The following is a 20,873-nucleotide window of genomic DNA, read 5'->3' as shown; positions in this document are numbered from 1 at the left end:
TCATCTGTACTTCAGTACTTTCCCCTCCATGCAATAAAACTTGACAGACTGAGAAAGTACATTTTTATTAGCTAGCCTTGACAAATTAAACACTCCTGAAGCTGGAGTTCTTGACAAAAGAACTCCATATTATACAGAACAAAAGATCCAGTTTTCCTAATGCCACAGATCAAGTGATTTGGCCTATCATCAAATTTATTTCAGAAACTTTATTTTTAACCAAAGCAGGTAAGCCCATAGTTTCCAGCTTTGTAAGGAAAATAACTGTGGTATTTATTTTCTCAGTCCTTTCGATTCTAATTTTCATTTACTCCTAAATCCAAACCACTACAAAAAAAATTACTAAAATGAAGAACAGAACTGAATTTTTAAAAACATTTTAAACACAAGCAGCAGAAAGTATGAATGGACATATGTCATTTCTTTCTCATAAAGAAGAGGGGCTAAACCTTAACTTTATTTATTAATTTTGGCAACACAACACAAAAACCATTAAGGAGTTTTAACCACATTCATTAAACTATTCATTGCACCAGCTAACATTCCTTCTCTGTAGCTCCTTCAGACAAATCTTCACAAGAGTCTTAAATTTCACAGGAGAGCACTATTGGTCACCCAGATCTCTGCCTCAAAAGGTGGCAAGTATTAGGTTGGTGCAAAAGTAATTGTGGTTTAAAAGGTTAAAAATAATTGCAAAAACCGCAATGACTTTTGTTGGTGCAATTACTTTTCTCCAACCTAGTATTCCAACCTAATATTCCATAGAATTCCATTTGATGTCAGACGGCTCTTAAAACAATGTGCAAACATTACCAGGACTTCATGCCTTTTCACATCTTCAAATTATTACACACAGCTAAATAACTGTAACTATAACATCCAGACAAACGTCTAATCTCATTTCCTAAAAGATCTCTGGGGCTAGAAGAAGGAAATGCAGCCATTTTGGCATATGATGGTTTACTGAGCTAAGTCGATTGCGTTTCCTTTTTATCTGAAGGACAAACTGGGGCTGGTGAAGGGGCAGTCAGTCATATAGCCTGAGTATCCACCCATAAAACATGAGCATAAATGAAAATACTGAGTTAAAACAACATTAAAAACTAGTCCTATGTTCATTATAATGCCCTCAGTACCCTCCTATTAAGAAGAAACAAACTTTTATGACCTCAAGTAAGCAAAGAATAAGCATACTAACAAAGATTCATTTGTTATACTACATTTAAAACTTTATTACCTTGTGTGCTGTTCTTTCTGTTGAGGTTTATTATTTATTATTAAAGTAGCCTGAAATTGGGGGTCCACTTGGCTTGTTTTGGTAAGCACTTGAAAGTTTACAGCCCTATCCAGATACGCTACCTTCCAAACAGTCTGGTGTTACCGCACATAAACAGTTAGGACCTTTAAACAAACACAAAGTCATTTCTATGTATGCCATTCTACATACTTCTTATAACTAAAGTAACCATTAGATTATGTAGGATAAGTATCAATCATATTTCTAAAATTAATAAATATAGCCAATACTCTAGTTTATAATTGAGGATTTGGTAATTCTTGTTCCATATCACACTTTTGTTTTGATTCATAGAAAGCACAATCCTAGAATGGAACTTGACATTCACAAGAGCTACTTGTAAATTCCTCAAGGGCAAGAACCAGATCTGCCTATCACCATTTTATGCCTGACATACAACAGGTACTCTGTACAAGTTTGTGGAATAAATAAAGGTATTAACACTAAGATTATTGTGCTTAGACTATTTCATGACTACAGAGGTTACAATTACTGTGTCCTTGCTTTTATGAAGTAAAGCAAGAGTTGGCAAAGTTTTTTATAAAGGACCAGATGCTAATTATTTAGGTAGGTATTGTGGGTACTACTGCAACTATTCAACCCTGGTCTCTTTCACAACCAAACTCTTCTGTTTTAGCACAAATGTGGACATAGACAATATATAAACAAATGAGCATGACTGTGTTTGAAAAAAACTTTATTTGCAGAAACATCCATAAAAACTATAAAAACATCCAAATCCCATGGGAACCACTTTCTTACAATGAACACTCTTTTCCCTAAAAGTTGGAAATTGGTGAACTTGCTAAATTCAGCTAGACATGTTTTGTCAGGTCAAAAATTGGGCAGAACATATATGTTCATTTTCTGCAGTGCCCATGACTCCTTACCGGGACTACCTCCACGGTAAGCATAATGAGGATAAAACCTTGTTTAATCTTCATTTCTGCCACAATGTGCTCTGAGTGGGTGAACACACAAAAATTACCTGCATCTAATAGAATGAATAAACTGTTGTATTCTCACACGATGGAATGCTCGACAGCAATGAAAATGAACAATCTCTAATGATATGCAACAATATGGAAGAATCTCTCTAATACACTGTTGAATGACAAAAACCAGACACAGAAGAGTGCAATCTGCATTATATAACTCAGAGAGAGAGAGAGAGAGAGAGAGAGAGAGAGAGAGAGAGAGAGAGAGAGAGAGAGAGAGCAGGCAAAACGTATTTATGCTGCTAGAAATCAACAGAGTACCGTGTTTCCCCAAAAATAAGACCAGGTCTTATATTAATTTTTGCTGCAAAAGACGCCTTAGGACTTATGTTCAGGGGATGTCATCCTGAAAAATCATGCTAGGGCTTATTTTCGGGGGAACATGGCAGTTGCCATGGAACAGGATAGTTAGTGCCTAGTGTCCAGGAGGCATGAGGCTGTGGTAGTAATTTTGTTTCTTGATCTGGGTGCTGGTTACATAGGTGAGTTCAGTTTGTAAAATTATATTGATCCGTACACTTACAATACGTATATTTTTTGTATGTATGTTCTATTTCAGTACAAAGTAAGAAAATCATTCCCCCATACCTAATTGGCCCAGGACCAGAGAGCCAGTTGAAGGCCCCATACGGAGCCCCATACGCCTTCCCTTCGACCATCCCTTCAAGCCTTTTGCTTCATGTGGAGCCCCACTCACTCCTCCTCATGTTTTCAAAGCATTACTAGACAGAGGCCAAAGAGCAAAAAGAAAACAACCAGATCATTCTGAGATACCTGTAGTTCCAGTCATAGCTCCTTCAGAATGTCAGTATCTTTAGAAGAAACTTTACTGCTACCCCTAACTTTTTGTTCCACATCAGAAACAAGAATGTAAGAAACCTCCGCTGCCCTAAACGGCTCACAAAAATGGATTTCTTTTAAAATAATGCTGTAAAGGGACAAGTCTAGTTTATAAACATCTATGAAGAAATGCCTAAGCATATCTAATACTCAGGGACCACCCAAGAAAGATACCATAAATAAAATTAGAATGCAGAACAGTTGACAGCTACCCTGGAAGAACCGCGAAGTTATACAACTGATTGTGTAATTGGCCATATGTATAATAATCTACAATTATAATCATAGCTGAACATATCTTTAAGATTTTATGTAAAGTTTCAATTCAGGTAGTCAAATTATGGGCTGAGAATCATTTTGAATCACTCTAATATTGACTTTAATACAATAACCTGACTGTGACATTACCACTCCTATTCTTTACATGTTCTCCTAATAAATTCAGGTTAAAAAAATCAATTAAAACCTTTGATCACATGAAATCACAGAGACTGGTCTACTTGTGAATGCTGATCAAGAAGAAGGCAAGAGTGGTAATTAGATCCACTGACCTAACAATAAACATCAGCCACAGTGGGGCAGACGGGCAGGTTAGAAGGAATGAAGAAAGCACAGTAATCCTTCTTACACAGGGCCCATGTATGGTGCAAATTTCAATCTTTTACACTCGATGTTTCTCATATCAAACAAATTCATACTGCATATCTATTAAATAAACCACTGTTGATTTTTTTTAATCTGACTTTATTTACATCAGCTATGAAAGGAGTATAAAGTCAAATTATACCTTTTAATAGGAAATTATAACTGCATTTAATTAAATGATTCTATGTCGCATAATTCACGAATGTTCTAAAATACCTCTCAGGGAAGAACATCCTTATTTTTAAGAGCTGCATCCCCAAGAACTTAAGATAAAATGTCATGAGGTCTGTAACTGACTTGCACAGGTTTCAGCAGAAAAATATACAAACACACACACACACACACACACACACACACATACACACAATGTGGCAAAATGCCAACTATTAAGTAGGTAGTGGATGCACAGGAATTCACGGCACACTCTTTTAACCAGCTAGTATGCTTGAAAATTTTTATAATAAAAAGTTGCATAGAAACCTTTACTCACCTTTCAAGTAGATAGATGGCCGTCTTCTTTCTCCTAATCAAAAACCAATGGCTAAATACGCCCAGAGGCCTATTCAGGGATCATTCATGCTGCCCTCATCCTGCAAGAATAAGCAAAATAACATGTTATCACCAAGGATTTTTATTATGTTAGTGATACTTCACTTGAGAAAATGTTCTCAATATGACAAGACTCTAGATTAAAACATTGGTGTAACTATTTGTTTTCTAAGCAAGGAAAAAAGTGAAAAGAGGAAAAAATATCCCATCACATATTATATGTGGGGAACAACTATTAACGTCACCCACCCTGGGAACGTCCGGAACAAAGGAATTCCTCAGTAAGTTTCTTTTAATTGACATCAATTTCAGGGCAGTGATGTAGCCCAAACTTCCACTCAAACAAACTGCAGCTTCAAGGACCTGAGCTTCACTCTGACCGGATTTCTGAGACCACACCTAGAAAACATCGACATACACTCTCACAACCACACCAGAACTGCTGATTCCCCTGAAGTCCTTTCAGCAAAGATATTCGGACCTGATCTCCTAATAGCTACAGTTGTACCGTGGCCTGCAGGTCATACTGCTGCCGCCTCCACCGCACCTTACACTTGGGCATTATCGATTCCATTTGATGCTCCCCACAACCCTGTGAGGTAAGCAGTGACTGATTCCATTTTCCAAAGGAGGCACCTGAGTGCCAGAGGTGATGCATCAGAAAACACCAGAGATGAAACTCCAACTTAGGTCTTCTGACCCCCAGCTCAGGGCGTGTCTCACCATACAGCCATCCCCACTCCTCCCTAGGCCCCAAGATGACGCTCTCCTGAAAACTAACCTCAGAGCAAAATGGCCAACAACACATTCACACGCCATTGGGAGAGCAGGGGTGCACTCCAGTGTGTTCCCTGAGAGTATATATTGTCATTCTTAATAGTACTGTTAGTACTATAAGTACGATTACCAATTACTATATAGTTACTATTAGCAATTATGCTTCCCTTATCAACACAATAACCCTTAATGTATTTTTGACATTTTATATATGTACATGTACACACACACACACACACACACACACACACACTTTTTTTTTTTTTCAGTTTTCTCCCTTCTTTCTCAAGAGAGCACATTGTTGGCCAAGGGAAATAAAACCAGCATCACACGGCACTCCTGACAATTTTATTTTTGTCACAACAAAAGGCATTATCACTTGCTTTTGAGGATCTTCCATTCATTTTTATAAAATGGAAAATACAGTAGAATATAATGGCACAGATACTGCTCCACCAATAAAGATGGAAGCAGCATCAAAAAAACCACAGTTGGGGAGAATGCAGTGTCCCTATACAATGACCTAACGTGGCCCTTCATCTGGAAGTCACCAAAATTCCGCAAGCACAGAGGTTTAGAGGTGTCAATGTCTAACCTGTGGAGGTGCTGCCACACAAAAACCTAAGGAAAGCTAGTCAAGGACCCCCTACACCTGGCTTTCAGTCCTGTCTCCTCCATGGTTAGCTTGATTAAAAATCCAGAGAACCTCTCCAAGCTGCCTCCTCCCCTGAAGGCTGGAACACCTGTTCACCAGGACATTGCAACCCACCAAGGAGGTAGGATGTGACTCAGTGCCTCATAAACTGCAGCACTGAGACCCGAGGAACACTCACCAAGAGGTTAAGCCAAGAGCTACACCAAACCAAGGAAAAAATATGATGTACCTTTACAGACATCAATTTTACTCAAAGATTTTGGTGAGGATAAGCAAATGAATCAGCAATTTATAAGCTGTTGATAATAAAACAAATATGCATTGTGGAGTAGAATGCAATCATCGCATGAATTTTTTAGCTAAAAGTCCTATCCTTACTGGCCTAATTCATTTCCAGCTATACCCTTACATGTCGGGGGAGTGAGGGATGGACTCTTTCCTTTTTCATTCAAAATGATCTTGGGAGAACATGTGAAGTTGGTAGGGATATAATATCACAGTGAGCCCGGGAAGCTACCAATGGCCCTTGGTCTGGAGAATTCTCTCCAAAAGCAGGAATCCCAGATCTAGGTCAGGTAGACTGAAGTCTAGACACACATAGTCCCAACTCTATACCACACCTCCTGGTGGATTACTGACGTTCCTCGCTTCACGGTCCTCCCCACCAGCTTCACGGCCACAGGCACACTCCTGTGGGACGGGCTCGTGCCACTCAGTTACCCAGTTACCACCACTGCCTTTTCTTCAACCCCATACTGATTGGTAACATATTCAGCACTTCCTGTAAGGATGTCTGCATCATTACTAAAGAAAAATAATCTTAGCAATTTAGTGTGTCCCTAAAAACTCTGTACTGTGAAATATATTAAAAAGTGCATAACCGCAGTAGACAGCCTCCAAGATGGCCTCCAATGATCCCTACCTCCAATATTCATGCTTTTATGTAGTCTCTTCCCACCCCGAATGGGGCTGGCATGTATAACCCATATGCTACTGGGGAAGTGGCGAAGTGTGACTTCAAAGGCTAGTCAAAGAGCAGCTTCCCTCTCACTCACTTGGGAGAGAAGCTGGATGCCATGTCATGAGGACACTCAAGTGCTCTAAAGACAAGCTCACTTGGTAAGGAACTAAGGCCTCCTGCAACAGCCAAGGGAGTAAGCCTTCTCAGAATCAGATCTTCTGGCCCAGTGAAGCCTTCAGGTGATGGCGACTTCAGTTGATATCTCGACTGCAGTGCCATGCGAGACCCAAAGTTAAAACCACCCAGCTAAGTTGCTCCTGGTTTCCTGCCCTACACAGAAACTGTATGAGATCATAAATGTTTATCAGTGTCTTAGCTGCTGAGTGTTGAGGTAACTTGTTATGCAGTGATAAAAATAATAACATCAGATTAAAGAATAACATAAATCCCATGTACCTAATACCCAATTGAGACTGCTGGGGGTTTTTTGGGGGGTGGGGGAAGGCCTGTGTGCCCCTTCCTGATTACCTCTCCCCGTCCATTCTCCCACTCCCTCCTCCCCACACAGATAACCACCAGCCTGAATTCTAACTTAATTATTCCTTTGCTCCTCTTTATGGTTTTATCACACGTGTATTCTCAATATGTTGTTGCATTTTGCCTGGTTTTAAGTCTAATACAAATGAAACCAACTGTATTGGCAAGTCTTTTAAGACTTGCCTCTTCAGATTTTGAGATTCACCCCTGTTGATTCATGTGGCTGTAGCAGATTTTTCACCACTGTAGAGTTCTCATTGTATGAACATTTCCACAATTTATTACCCTCTTCTGCTGTTGAGGATCATCTGGAGATTTTTCCGTTTTCTGCTACTTAGAATAATGCTGCCATTTACATTCTAGTGCTCAGCCCCTGGAGGACCCAGCAAGTTTCTCCAGGGCACATACCTAGGAGAGGAGAGCCGGGCTGGGGTTTATGCATGTTCAACTCTCCTAAGGAATGCCAACTGGTTGTGTACAACTGACTCTTTAGTCGCTTTTCCAGTCTCTCTCCAAATAAGAGGCACGCTTGTTTTGCTAATTACCAGAAAAGCTTCCAACCCACAAAAGGGAAAGCTTTTCCTATTTGCAGCATCACTGCTGCAAATAAATAGTACTCCAAAGTAGTGCCCCAGACAGCTGGAATGTATTAGTCACCGGACATCAGCACAGACTTCAGAATAATGACGCAGACCCAGTCAGCACCACAGACTGCCCACAGGGAGAAGTCAAATTGGATTTCTAAACCAACGTTAAATTCACAGACTTTTCCTCCTGATAGACTCACATCCACGGTCCCATCTTACTGCTGTCATCTGAAAGAAGAAAAAAATTACCTCACATGCAACCTGGCCAAATTCAAGATTAAAGCAGGAGAGGCAAATCATTACAATGAAATCGTATTTTAGGTTGTTGTTTTTCATTTGTTTGTTTTTAACAGAGAGCTGGTTATGGTTTTCTATATTTTCACCAATGAGATGAGATTATTTACCTTATTTTATACGTAGTAATTCTACAAAAAAGCTTATGTATTCTCTGTACAAAAAGGTGTTTCTTTTAGATTTAATCAATTTCTTAAGTGGCAACAGTAATTTTTATGATAATTTATCTGTATTTTGTGTAAAAACACAATATCAAATATTTCTGTTGGTGTTAAATACAAAGACAAGAAATTCTTTCCATTTAAGCAGGAAGGAGAGAATAAAAGTTATTGTAAATTTCAAGGAGGCTCTTATCATGTCACTAAAAAAAAAATCTTATCATGTCACTGAAAAAGCAATGGCACCAGATGACCAACATGAGGTCATTTCAACCTTATTTGTCTCTTTATTTGTCTTTTTACAATTGTTTTTCCCTACAAGACAGGAATTATTATTACAACCTTTTTACAGATGGAGGAAACTGAAGCACAGAAAGCAATTAAGTTGTGCACAATCACACAGCTGTTAAAGGTGAAACAAGGATTTGAACCCAGGCAGTTTACCCCAGAATCCAAATTCTTAACCACTCTTCTTGGCAGCTTCTACAGTCCCCCAAGATCAGCCAGAAGGCCCTGCAACGCTGACAATAATAATGGCTACCAGTTACTAAGCACATACAAGTGTGCCAAGCACTTGCTAAGTGCTCTGTTGCATTATTCCTAATCCTCCTCACATCTCTACCAGGCATGTATTATTCCCATTTTATAAGAAACTTAGGCACCTGGAGTTTAAGTAACTTGCCCAAAATCACATAGGTAATAAAAAAAATTACGGCGATAAAACTGGAACCTTGTCTCTGACTTCAAAGTTCATGTTCTTTCTACAATGGGCCTTCAGGACAAAATAAAACTACCTAGTCCCAAGATCTGTGGTAGGTAAGTTTGATCTCAGCTCCTAGAAAGGCCCCCAGGAAGGAAACAGATGCCATACCGTGTTTCCCCAAAAATGAGACCTAGCCGGACAATCAGCTCTAATGCATCTTTTGGAGCAAAAATTAACATAAGACCCGGTCTTATTTTACGATAAGACCGGGTCTTATAATATAATACAATATAAATATAATATAATATAAATATAATAGAATACTGGGTCTTTATACTATACTATACTATACTATACTATACTATACTATACTATACTATACTATACTACTGGGTCTTATATTAATTTTCCTGCTGAGCAATGGGCAGAAGCTGCCATACCTCAATGGCAGACAGGTTGAGATGAAGCGGGCACCAATCAGAGCAGCAGGCACTCTCAGAAAACCAGGGCCCAACACCACCAACTTTACCCTGGGCAGTTCAATAGCCTCTCCACACAATGGGTTCATCTGTAAAATGGGACTGTCTTTTATTTCAAAGCCATGTTGTGAGGATTAAAGAGAGTAGCACATAAAAGGGACCTGGCAACGGATAGGTATCAGGTACATGCTTAACAACTGAAGAAGTAAACACATGCTCTAGCTACCTAATAGGGAAAAGCAAGAAGCCAATCTTAACAATATCCTTGCTTCCACATGCAAAGCCTCACATACTCCATGATGGATGACTTGACAATTTGTAAAAGGCCATCTTTGTATCATGATTTTTATTTTTTTAGTAATATTATGGTTTCCGCTTTCTGTCCTACCCTAAACAGAATAACCTTGCCAACTAGATCAACCCTCCATGATATTAGTACAAGTTACACATTCTTTACATAAACATGAGTGCTGGAATGGACTCAAAAGTAAAACGTTTGGCTCATTTAAGTTTTCTGTGACTGACTTCAGAATATCTTAAGCACTCATTTCAAATAGCAACATCTCTTCAAAGTATATCCAGCTTCTTGGAAATCATCTCAAATCATCTGGCCAATAACAGAAAAACTTGATTAAACGACTAGCTAAATGACAAAAAGAATTTTAGCAACACTACATATACTATTGCAACGAAGGTAAGGTTCCTCTGTAGTACCCCTTTTGCCATGCCTAAGATTAGGTATTTAAAGTATAAGATGTGAATTTAGAAACAGAACACTCAGGTTAACTACCAGCAAGGTCCACAGCAGCTGGTCCTTTTCGCATTTAGGGTGAGGAAGCAGTAGTAACTGCTGCATTGTAATGTGCTTTGCAAAATTGGTCCAAACTCATCTTTCTTGACCAAATTATGCAATCAATCAGTGATCTAACACAGAGGAAACAGAGAAGCACATTCCTTAAATAAAAAAGGCTGAATCTTGTATTGGTTTTAATATGTGATCCAGAATGAAATAGGAGTCCCACCAAAGGACAATTATCCAGAGGGACATAGCCAGTGAGTGGCAAACACTCAGTACAGTAGGAAGTTATGAAGACAACAGGAACAGCCACTGCAATGGTTTCACAGTATATACCACAGGCCAGACCTTCCGCTGAGTATGTTTCCTACATTCTTTTTTAAAACCCTCACTCAATAACCCTGACAGAAAATACTGTAATATAGATCCCTATTTAACAGATAAAAAAATTGACTTGGAGATAAAATGACTTGCCCAAAGTCACAGAACTAGTAAATGGGTCTAATAACTGGCTCTTGGTATATGGTAGGCACTCAATAAATATCTGTTGAACATGGGGTCTTTATTTCTCCTCCATAAAAATAGAAAACACTACTTATTTTCTGAGGATTTTGTAAAGGTAAAATAAGATTATGTATATAAAGTTCCTAGCTCAGCGCCTTGACCTCTGGAATGTACTGTGGTACACGGCCAACAACATTGATAAAGAAAGCTAGACACAATAGCCACCTGGAATAGGGTTATGATAATGAAAATGGGTATAACAAACATCATAATGGATAGAAGATATGCAGACATATATAACACGCAGAAGAATGGCAAATAAGCACATGAAAAGGTGTTCAACATCATTAATCATTAGGGAAATGAAAATTAAAATCACAATGAGCTACCATTTCACACCTACCAGAATGGCTAAATTTTAACAATTGGTAATATCAAATGCTGACAGAGATGCAGAGGAACTAGGACTCGCACACATTGCTGGTGGGAATGCAATGGGTGAACGAGTAAACAACCTGTGGTACATCCATACAATGGAATACTACCTAGAAAAAAAAAAGGGGGCACAAATTAGATACACACAACATGAATGAAAGAATGCAAATGAAAGAAACTATTTCAAATAGGTATAGTACAGTGCTCACTTCAGCAGCATATATACTAAAATTGGAACAATACAGAGATTATCATGGCCCCTGCACAAGGGTGACCCACAAATTCATGACACATTCCATGTTTTTTTTAAAAAAAGGAGTATAGTGCATATAATCCCACTTACACGATATTCTGGAAAAGGCAAAACTATAGCGACAGAGAAAAGATCACTTGCCAGGAGTTTGGGATGGGGGAGGGTTTGACTACAAAGATACAGCACCATGAAGAGTCAGTGTGTGAGAAGAAGCCAACACAGAGGGTCAAGAACATTGGTTTCTAGACTGATTTCACCAAATGGTGATTGTGTGAAATTACACAGGCTGTATCACTGCACTGAGCCAGAGTTTACCTACTTCTAAAATGAGACAATGGTGATCTTGAAAGTCCTTCCTTACTACAAACAGTCTAAGGTCAATTTGTTTTTAAGCAATGGAGTCTGCGAAGATAGCAGGACAAATAAGTAGAAATACCATGATATGGAAGAATAGCTATGCATCCAAACAAACGCCATCAAGGAACAAAAGTGAAAGCCACTGACGTGCACGGATGATAGAGTGATGGTGGAAGTAGCCAATAGCAGGGAAAAAGACAAGAGAAGACTCACAATAATACTTCCTTGCATTATAGGAGTCAAGAAAACAGAGGTTTCATTGGGGCAGGCAGCAGAGGGCTGAAATGTCAAAGGTCAAATGCTAAAAGAGTTGAGACGAATGAGGACTGATAAAACAAGAAGACTACCATATGACCCAGCAATTCCACTTTTGGATATTTATCCGAAGAAATCCAAAACACTAATTCAAAATGACATAAGCATTCCTATATTCACTACAGCATTATTTGCAGCCCAGATATGGAATCAACCTTAGTGTCCACTGATAGACAAATGGATAAAAAAAGATGCAATTAATATATACAATGGAATAAACTGAGACATAAAAAAGAATGAAATCTTGCCATTTGTGACAACATGGATAGACCTAAAAAATATTATACTAAGTGAAATAAGTCAGATGGAGAAAGACAAATACCGTATGATTTCACTTATACGTGGAATCTAAAAAAAAAAACAAAACAGAAATAAACTTATAGATACAGAGAACAAAATGATGGCTGCCAGATGAGAGGGGCTTGGTGGATGGTTAAAACAGGGGAAGGCATTAAGAAGTACACATTGGCAGTTACCAAAACAATCAGGGGGGATGTAAAGTACAGCACAGGGAATATAGTCAATAATACTGTAATAACTATGTATGGTGTCAGGTGGGTACTAGACTTAATTGGAGTGATCACCTCGTAAGTTATGTAACTGTCTCATCACTATGCTGTACACCTGAAACTAATATAAAATGGTATGTCAACTGTAACTGAAAAAATAAAATTTCACACAAACAATATTATACAGATATTTCAGAGATCAACAGAGTGAGTGATTGCCAAAAAGGATTAACAAAAAGACTATCACCAAAACTCGCATGCTGTCTGAATATATCTTGGTTGTGCCCGAATTGTTTTGCCCTTGCATTTTCAATCTCACTGCCTTCATTTTTGCTGTTAGAAGCCTAGAATTTAATAAAACATATAGGCGTAGTTTCCTACAACAGCTTACTTCAGAGGTTGCAATTTTCAAAATTTAGAAATTCCTGGAAATTAAGAATATGACTGTTGAGTTCTGGAGAGCCATTTATGCAGATTCCAGAATTCTAGAATGGAATACAACATTTCATTTTTAAAGGATTTAATTGAATGTAAACAATACAACTTAAGAAGGACTAAAATTTTATTGTTGTCACCTTATTAGTTTGTAAAGCAGGAAAACAGTGTGAAGTTAATATTCCCAAACTGACCAACTGAAATGTAACAAATCCTTCACCTCTGTTCAGAGCAGGCCCCAGAAAACCCCTTAATGGACCTCAGCTCTTTCAGCCAAATGCACGCAGTGAGACATACCACTCTGAGCACTTAACCAGAATTGAAGGAAGATTAGGGAAATTAACATATAAAAAGTATACCCGTGTGGATCCTGAGAAACAAAATACCTACCAAGAAGGACTCCTGGTGGCTAACTGAGCTCAAATTTAAAAGCAGAGCCTAACAGGCATTCCTAAACAGGGGCAAACCACACTTCAGGGAAAAGCCTGAACTGAACTGCTGCTTTCTGCACTTAACTGCCTGCCTACACTATGTTCCTGCCATCTGAATCAGCCCTTATAAAGGAGTTCCTGCAACTGTATTTCAACCAATTGCACTGAAGCTTTCGCCCACCTAATCAGAGCTACATAATTACTATCCCGATCAGCATCTTCACCAACCAATCAGAGCAGCTCCATTCTGACCAATCATGACAGTGCCTTTTGCAGTTCTCATTTGCATGAGGATGGGCCAATCGGGGACCAGGGGCAGGGACTTCTCTCTATATAAGTCAGATCCCCTCTGACTGGAGGAGCACACTTTCCCTTTCCACCAAAGACAGGACTACATTTCTCCAGCTGGAGCAGTAACACCAAAGACACTTGCTGGACGGAGCAGGGAAGAACAGGTGGGGCAGAGCAGAGCTGTCTAGCCAGAGGGGGCACTCGCCCAAGGCCTACCTTGCCCCAGGGTCACCTCACCCCAGGGCTGCTTCACAGCCATTCTGCCCCCCAGCCGTGCTGCTTCATAATTGAGCTGTAATACTATTGAGCTGTTCCACAGCCATGCTGTATCACAGCTAGGCTGTTTGCACTGAATACAGTTTCCTTCTTCACCGCACCCCACATTGGGGATTCCTGATGGCATTGAATTGGCACCAACGACCACTGGTTGACACCTGCAAGCAATGTTAATACACAGAAAACTTTTCCAATGCTACTTCTGCCAATTTCCTTTTCTGATGATTAAATGTGAAAACATCAACCTGATTTAACCTGGTTCTGCCAGTCATGAAAGAGGAGACAGAGCAGACAACTTCAGCTCAAAGCCTGGTCTCTTCACCACGAACAACTCCCTCACTTTGGGCAAACGTCTTCACTCCTCATCTTCCTTTCCACATCTGTAAAAGGGGATAATCATGTGCTCCCATCCAGCACTCAGGCTCCCATCCAGTGCCCCACACTGGATGAGATCATGTCTGCGGAGGCATTTAAACAGAATACAAATAAAAAGACACACAAGACGTCATTACTGCTATTCTGTGGGGGTAGGGGGAATGAGTATATTTCAAACACATATAATCACATCCCAACTGCCTCTTTCAAGTCAACCATATGCTTCTCTTCCATCACAGCTGGGCTGTTGAGCAGATGCTGGAATGGATACAGAGAGAAAGGTGGTGAGAAAGAACGTGTCTGTCCTCCTGGTTTGGGGATGATAAAAAAAGTAATTTCTTATCCATTTCTATTCTACTGATCTTTTTTGAGAGCTTCCTCATATGTGTCATGCTAGGCACTAAACAGGCTCTCAAGTGTATTTACTGTGGAAACAGCTCAGGAGCCAGTCACAACTCAGTGTGCTTGGTGGAATTACTGAGGCAAAAGGAGGGAAAACACTCAACCCAGACTGCTGGGTGGGTTAGGGCGGCCAGGCGCCTCACAGAGGAGGAGATGCTTGAGTTGAGTCTTGAAAAATGAGAATAGATTAGATGAGTGAATTAGAAGGGGAAAGGCATTCTAAACGGGCAGAAGCCATGGAAGCAAGGAGCCAGTAGGGAAGAGAAAGGGTAGATGAGAGGGATGACAAGGGAGAAATAAATGATGGACACTCACGTGTTCCCCTGAGATGCTCAGGCCTTCTCCTGGGGGCCACAGGAACCACAGACACATTTCAGTGGGGACCAACAGGATCAGCCGTGTCATTTTGAAAGAGAACTGTGACAGCAGCTGGGAGAACAGGATGAAGACAGGCCAGAAATGGATAGCTAAGTAGAAACCCAGGTAGGAAGTAAGGAGGGCTTACGAAGATGAATGCAAGAGATAATAAAAAGGTGAAATGACCTTGCTTTGGGGACTGGAAGGACACAGGGAAGAGGAAAAGGAATTGTGGATGACTCCCTGGTTCTGTCTGACGACTGAGAAGAGGATGGCCATTTTACAAGATACTAAAATAGTGCAGATTTAGCAGGTAAGATGAGTTCACTTTGACTGAGTCACTTTGTACATGACTTCATGTATGAGGTCATTCTATACATCCGTGACCAACCAAAAAAAAAAAATCACATTTCTCATCGTTTAGCTGCCTATTTTCAATTTTCAAAGGCAAGAACGCCTCTTAAAACAGAATAGAATGTCGAGGCAAGAACTCACTTCCATGCTTAACTTCTCAGTAGCCAAGTGAGAATGGCCCTTACATCAGAGAGGGTAAGCAACTTACGCCAGGCCACACAGTCAAACAAAGAAGGAATTAAACTTGAATCCAGGATGGTATGTTTCCAAAAGATCAGCTTTTCATCTAGTATGCTATACTGCTCCATTAAAGGCCTAGGACTATTACTTACATGTCTTAAGAGCTCAATAGTCTTGGTCTCTGGCCATTTAGTCTTCTTTTGTAACTCCCTTCTGATAACAGAGTCCCAGCTACCCTGAACTATCTATCTTCAATCCCTAGAAACATTGTACCCACTGCTGAGCTCTGGCTCAATTGTACTGGCACCATACAAAGCCCTGCCCCAAGTCTGCTTTCATTCCAATGGCTGCTACATCTCATAACCAGTCACTCTGGCTCTGCAAATGCAGGGAGAATATTCTGGTTTCTATAGAAGCTATTTCCGAATTCAATTGTCCTACCTTATATTATGGCTGACTCTAGCATGACACTTCTCCCTCCTCGATCGCTTGCTATCCGTAATAGTATTACCTCTGGGGAACCGGAAGGGGAAGGCCACTGAAGCTGGAGAAGCACACACAGTGTTTATTTGGCACCTGCCACTCACCAAGCACTGTCCTAAGCATGAGAGAACAGGGAACCAGACAGCAAGGTCTCCAAATGTACAGTCCAGTGAAGGTGGGATAGTTGTTTTTAAAAAATAATGTATGTAACAAAACACATCAAACACACAAAATATCTGGTAAAGTTGAGGGCTGGTTATATATGTTCATCATATTAGTCTCTATTTTTCTGTATGTTTAAAATGGTTTCATAATAAAAATGAGAAAAAAAAATAAACGTAAAGCTTCTACTCCCTGGGAAAAGGACTCACTAGTCAAACTGATTCCATTTGTAAAGGTTCTAGAGAGAGAAAAGTCTTATTGGAATCTGTTTTGTCTTTAACATCATACTCCACAGCTGAAAAAGCCATCAGGAGAAAACATGGAAATGCACTCATTTGGACGAAATAAATTCAATCGAACAATAAAATACGGTTCTTGGTCAGTCTGGACTTTCCTCATCTACCTCCATAGCTTCTGTAATGGTAAATGATAAAAGAAAATAACAAAAACATAACCGCTTTCTAATATAGTGTGGCCTGAGGAAGCTCTAGTACTCACCGTCACCATGTACTGTACACCTACAGTGCTCTGGGGATTTACAGACGTGATCCCATAACAAAACTGTAAGGTGGGCATTACTATCCCCATGTTAGAAAATTAAGATTCAAACAACTCAAGTAATTTGATCAATATCCCATTGCCAGTGATTGGCAGAGTGAGGCACCCAAACCCATCTCTGCCAAGAGTCAAAAGCCTTGGTTTTATTTTCATTACATCATGATATAAGCCTCTCAATATCTGATATTCCCTCTCTCGTTTTTCATAAACTGCTGGCTCCACAAATGAGTGATCTGATAAAGAAAATCTCTACCAGGCAGCTCAGTAAATCTCACACACACACACACACACACACACACACACACACACACAAGAAATCAGTCTTGAGATATCAGAAACACTACCTCCAAATGTTAACTCAAAGCAATAAATAAAACCAAGTGTAAACTGTACAATCGTCTACAGTCATAAAAGAAATATTGTGTAACTATTTTAAATTGAATAGCCATTAACACTTGAAGGCATTCTAAAAAATGAAAGAATTATTAAAGTCAATTTCCAGTACTATTTATCTTTAAAAATTTGTTACTGTGAAGAGTATATAAAATTTGCCTTCTACATGCAGACAGAGGAATGGGACAAACCAGAGTGTAGGTGAGCAGATTGAGATTTTATTATTTACTGAATTTTCAAAACATTAAGAACAGCATACAACTTGAAATGTATGCCATTGTTTATTCCAGTAGGACTCACAGTAACTACCCTGGAAATGAAGTACAGATAATAAAATGACAAAGGTCAAATTTAATCTATACATCGATATTTCTGACCCCAAGAGTTTATTCCTAAAATAGAGGCTCGGTGCCCAAAAGGCTCTCTGCTTTCTCCATCACTTTGCCCACACGGTCTAAGTCGAAGGAGCCTAAACTGCTCTGACGATACCTCCCAGACAGTAAGGAACTTGCTGAGTCAAAACCAAATAATATAATATAACCATGGTGCCCTTCCCGCTGGACCCCCATCATCCCGCCTCAGAGCAAGCAGGCAGCTCCCCTTGGATGAGCCTGCACATGCCCGGCCGCACACAGGCTGAGGGCTGACCCTCGGACATTTACAGGCCCCAGTCATGTCCAAGCCAGACAGAGGGGCCACGGAAGAAGTCACAGAAGAAACCACTAGGCAGATGAAAGGACCAGAGGTGTGGAGAGCCTCAAAGACCCAGAGAGGGGAAGGGAAATGAAAGAAGGGTGTGCCACAGCAGTGGAAGAGGAGGGGGAGGACGAAGAAGCAGTCAGTGACATAGGGTCAGAAACAATGCTAGCTCAGCAATCTCAGTGGAGCGGGAAGGGGAGATTCGGAGTAAAAGGGGCTGAGCAGAAGATGGAAGAGATACGGGGGAGGGGCGGGGGGAGTACCAAAAAAAATGCGTGCACGACTTGTATTCATCTTTTGTTATCGGTATATATTATTACAATTTTAATAATTTGAAGTTTTCTTTCTTCCTTAAAATGTGTGTACATTTTTTTGGCACCCTCTGTAGACACTGTGAGCATAAGCAGTCTGGAGAAATTTGTTCGTGTTCCTCTTTTGATCATAACTTCCTGGAGAGCGGCGCCTCGTTTCCCCTCACAGAGCCAGCAGCAGGAAAGACACAGAGCACTGGTATCACTGGTCCGTCAGGGAGCATGTGGGCAGGAGCCCTGCAGCTCTGCCACACTCTCACCACCACCCGCTATGGCTCAACCAGAACCACAATTATGACTTGCCAGAGAGCCACAATGCAGCAGGTTGCACACCTCCAAAGCCACACTTTCAGCCACCGAACACGTAACACAAAAGACTTCAACTGCAAACTGGCAATTGTTGGCATAGGTGTCTGATGCAGCGCCAGGTTAGTTAGCTACACTCAAAAAATCGACATGGGACAAAGGGACCCCAATCATCGTTTTTCCCAGAGACACATCTCTGATTATATCTTTCATATTAAACTAAAAAATTTATTCAGGCAGTATTACATTATTAGAATATTATTATTCTTTGAAGTAGCAGAATATTTGCCTGGTTGACAAAAGTGATTAAATATGTAAATTATATGACTAAGTATCAAACACATATGTTATTTTGTTCCATGTTATTTTGTCACCTATTTAAATTAAGCACTTTTTAAAGTCCACTCCAGAACTCTACAAATCCACACAGATACCTATCAGTAAAAAGACCAAGACAGATGCCAAAAAACAGTTAAACAAAAAGAAAGATCACACAGCAGGAAAACAGACTTTTGATACAAAAATATAATCCGCAATGCTGTCAGGAAACTCACAGAGCGGCCTCCCTCTTCAGATATATCACGTGCCTTTAGGAAGTGTTGGCACCACAGACAGACCACTGGCATTGTTTAAACCACAGTTAATCATATCTGATTCTTACCTACCATGTACAAGTACAAAACATTTCACTTCTCTTACCACAAAACAGGAGGCTAACCTCATTTCCCACATCTCTGCAAAACAGCACCTAAATCATGTCGTTGCGAGATGACTGCGCACCAAGCCAGCAGACCACCAAAAGGAGTCGGTGAAGAATGTGTTGCTCTACATTCCCCATCAAGTTCCTCCTACCACACAGATTTGCAAAATTTTACATCAAGAGTGCTTGCTGTGTGTACATAGCTTGCAGCCCAGAATCTCAGATCCCCTCCCAAACAGACTGGCATCCCTACACAGAAATTCCTGAGCTGCCACAGTGAGACCAGGTCACAGACGAGCAAACCACTTAAATTAATCATATCTGCATATCCAGAAAGAGTTCTGATGAGAATTTTACCAGCTAAGACTGACTTGAGGAACCAACACTATTTTGGTTGCCAGATTTTCCCTCTTGAGATACTGACCAGCAAGAGCTATCATAGAAAAAGATATGAAAACACCAGGCTGTTTTCCAAGAACCCTGACAGGCCTCATTCAAGGTTGCTGCCAAGTTCACTGGTGAGACTGTCCTGAAATACTGTGAAACTGCTTTCTTGACCTCAGGCAAATACTAATGCTTTCAGTTGAATACTGCTGAAAGTGCTTGGGTGTTTTCATGTCCGTGAGACAGGCATTTCCTTGGTCAAATTTGGATATGGCCTCCCTCTAGTAAAACTGACGAAAAGAAGGCATATATTTTTTCTCATTTAAAAAAAAAAAAAAAGCCTATTGAAAGATGTTTTATTTGAACAGATTCACAGCAGCATTATGCACAATAGCCAAAAAGACAGAAGCAACCCAAGTGTCCACTAAAAATTGAATGAATAAGATACCATACATACATGCAATGGAATTTATTAAGCCTTAAAAAAGGAAGGAAATTCTGTTATATGCTATGAGATGGATGAACCTTGAAAACATTACGCTAAGTGAAATAAGCCAGACATAAAAGGACAAATATTGCATGATTCCATTTATATGACGTACCTAAAATAGTCAAATTCATAGACAAAGAAAGTAGCATGGTTGGTTGCCAGGGGCTGGGGAAAGAGAGGAAGAATGGAGAGTTATTATTATACTTAATGGTACAAAGTTTCAGCTCGAGATGATAAAAAAATTCTGAAGATGGATGGTGGTTGATGATTATATATCAATGTGAATGTACTTAATGCCACTGAATTGTACTCTTAAAAATGGTTTAAGAGATAAACTTTATGTTATGAATATTTTACTAATTAAAATAAAATGTTTGTATTTTTTAAAAGCATATTAGATTCAAAACATTCTCAGTCACATCTTAGAAATATTACATGTTAAACCTATAGAAATAAAATATACGTCTATTTCTATGTATATTTAAGGATCCACCAAAACTTTTCAGCTTCCAAACTTAGCCAAACTCTGATCTTTGGTTTCGCTCGGAAAGGCCAAAGAGCAGAACGCTTTCTTCAAATGTCGTTTCTGGCATCCTCGAACTGTTGTATGACCAATGATTAGATTACCATGTGGGTT

At 39.8% G+C, this 20,873-nt stretch overlaps 1 protein-coding gene and 1 non-coding gene across 12 annotated transcripts in view; one reads left to right on the top strand and one right to left on the bottom strand.

Annotated features, from left to right (window-relative positions):
* SGMS1 (sphingomyelin synthase 1) overlaps nucleotides 1-20,873 on the bottom strand; it is a 253,582-nt gene that overhangs the window by 216,209 nt on the left and 16,500 nt on the right. For all 11 annotated transcript variants that reach the window (XM_019738682.3, XM_088791977.1, XM_074339421.2 and 8 more), the window contains exon 2: nucleotides 4,271-4,370. The gene's annotated coding sequence lies outside the window, so the exon portion shown is untranslated. The remainder of the gene's footprint in view (nucleotides 1-4,270; nucleotides 4,371-20,873) is intronic.
* Nucleotides 11,417-11,520, top strand: LOC141573026 (U6 spliceosomal RNA). The gene has a single exon (XR_012498611.1). It is a non-coding gene; the product is annotated as a U6 spliceosomal RNA (small nuclear RNA).

This window comes from Rhinolophus sinicus, chromosome 15 (assembly GCF_057876585.1).
Source record: "Rhinolophus sinicus isolate RSI-liver-muscle chromosome 15, RSI-T2T, whole genome shotgun sequence".
NCBI lineage: Eukaryota > Metazoa > Chordata > Mammalia > Chiroptera > Rhinolophidae > Rhinolophus > Rhinolophus sinicus.
The sequence above is the reverse complement of the archived record's forward strand: the minus strand, read 5'-3'. Positions and strand labels throughout refer to the sequence as shown.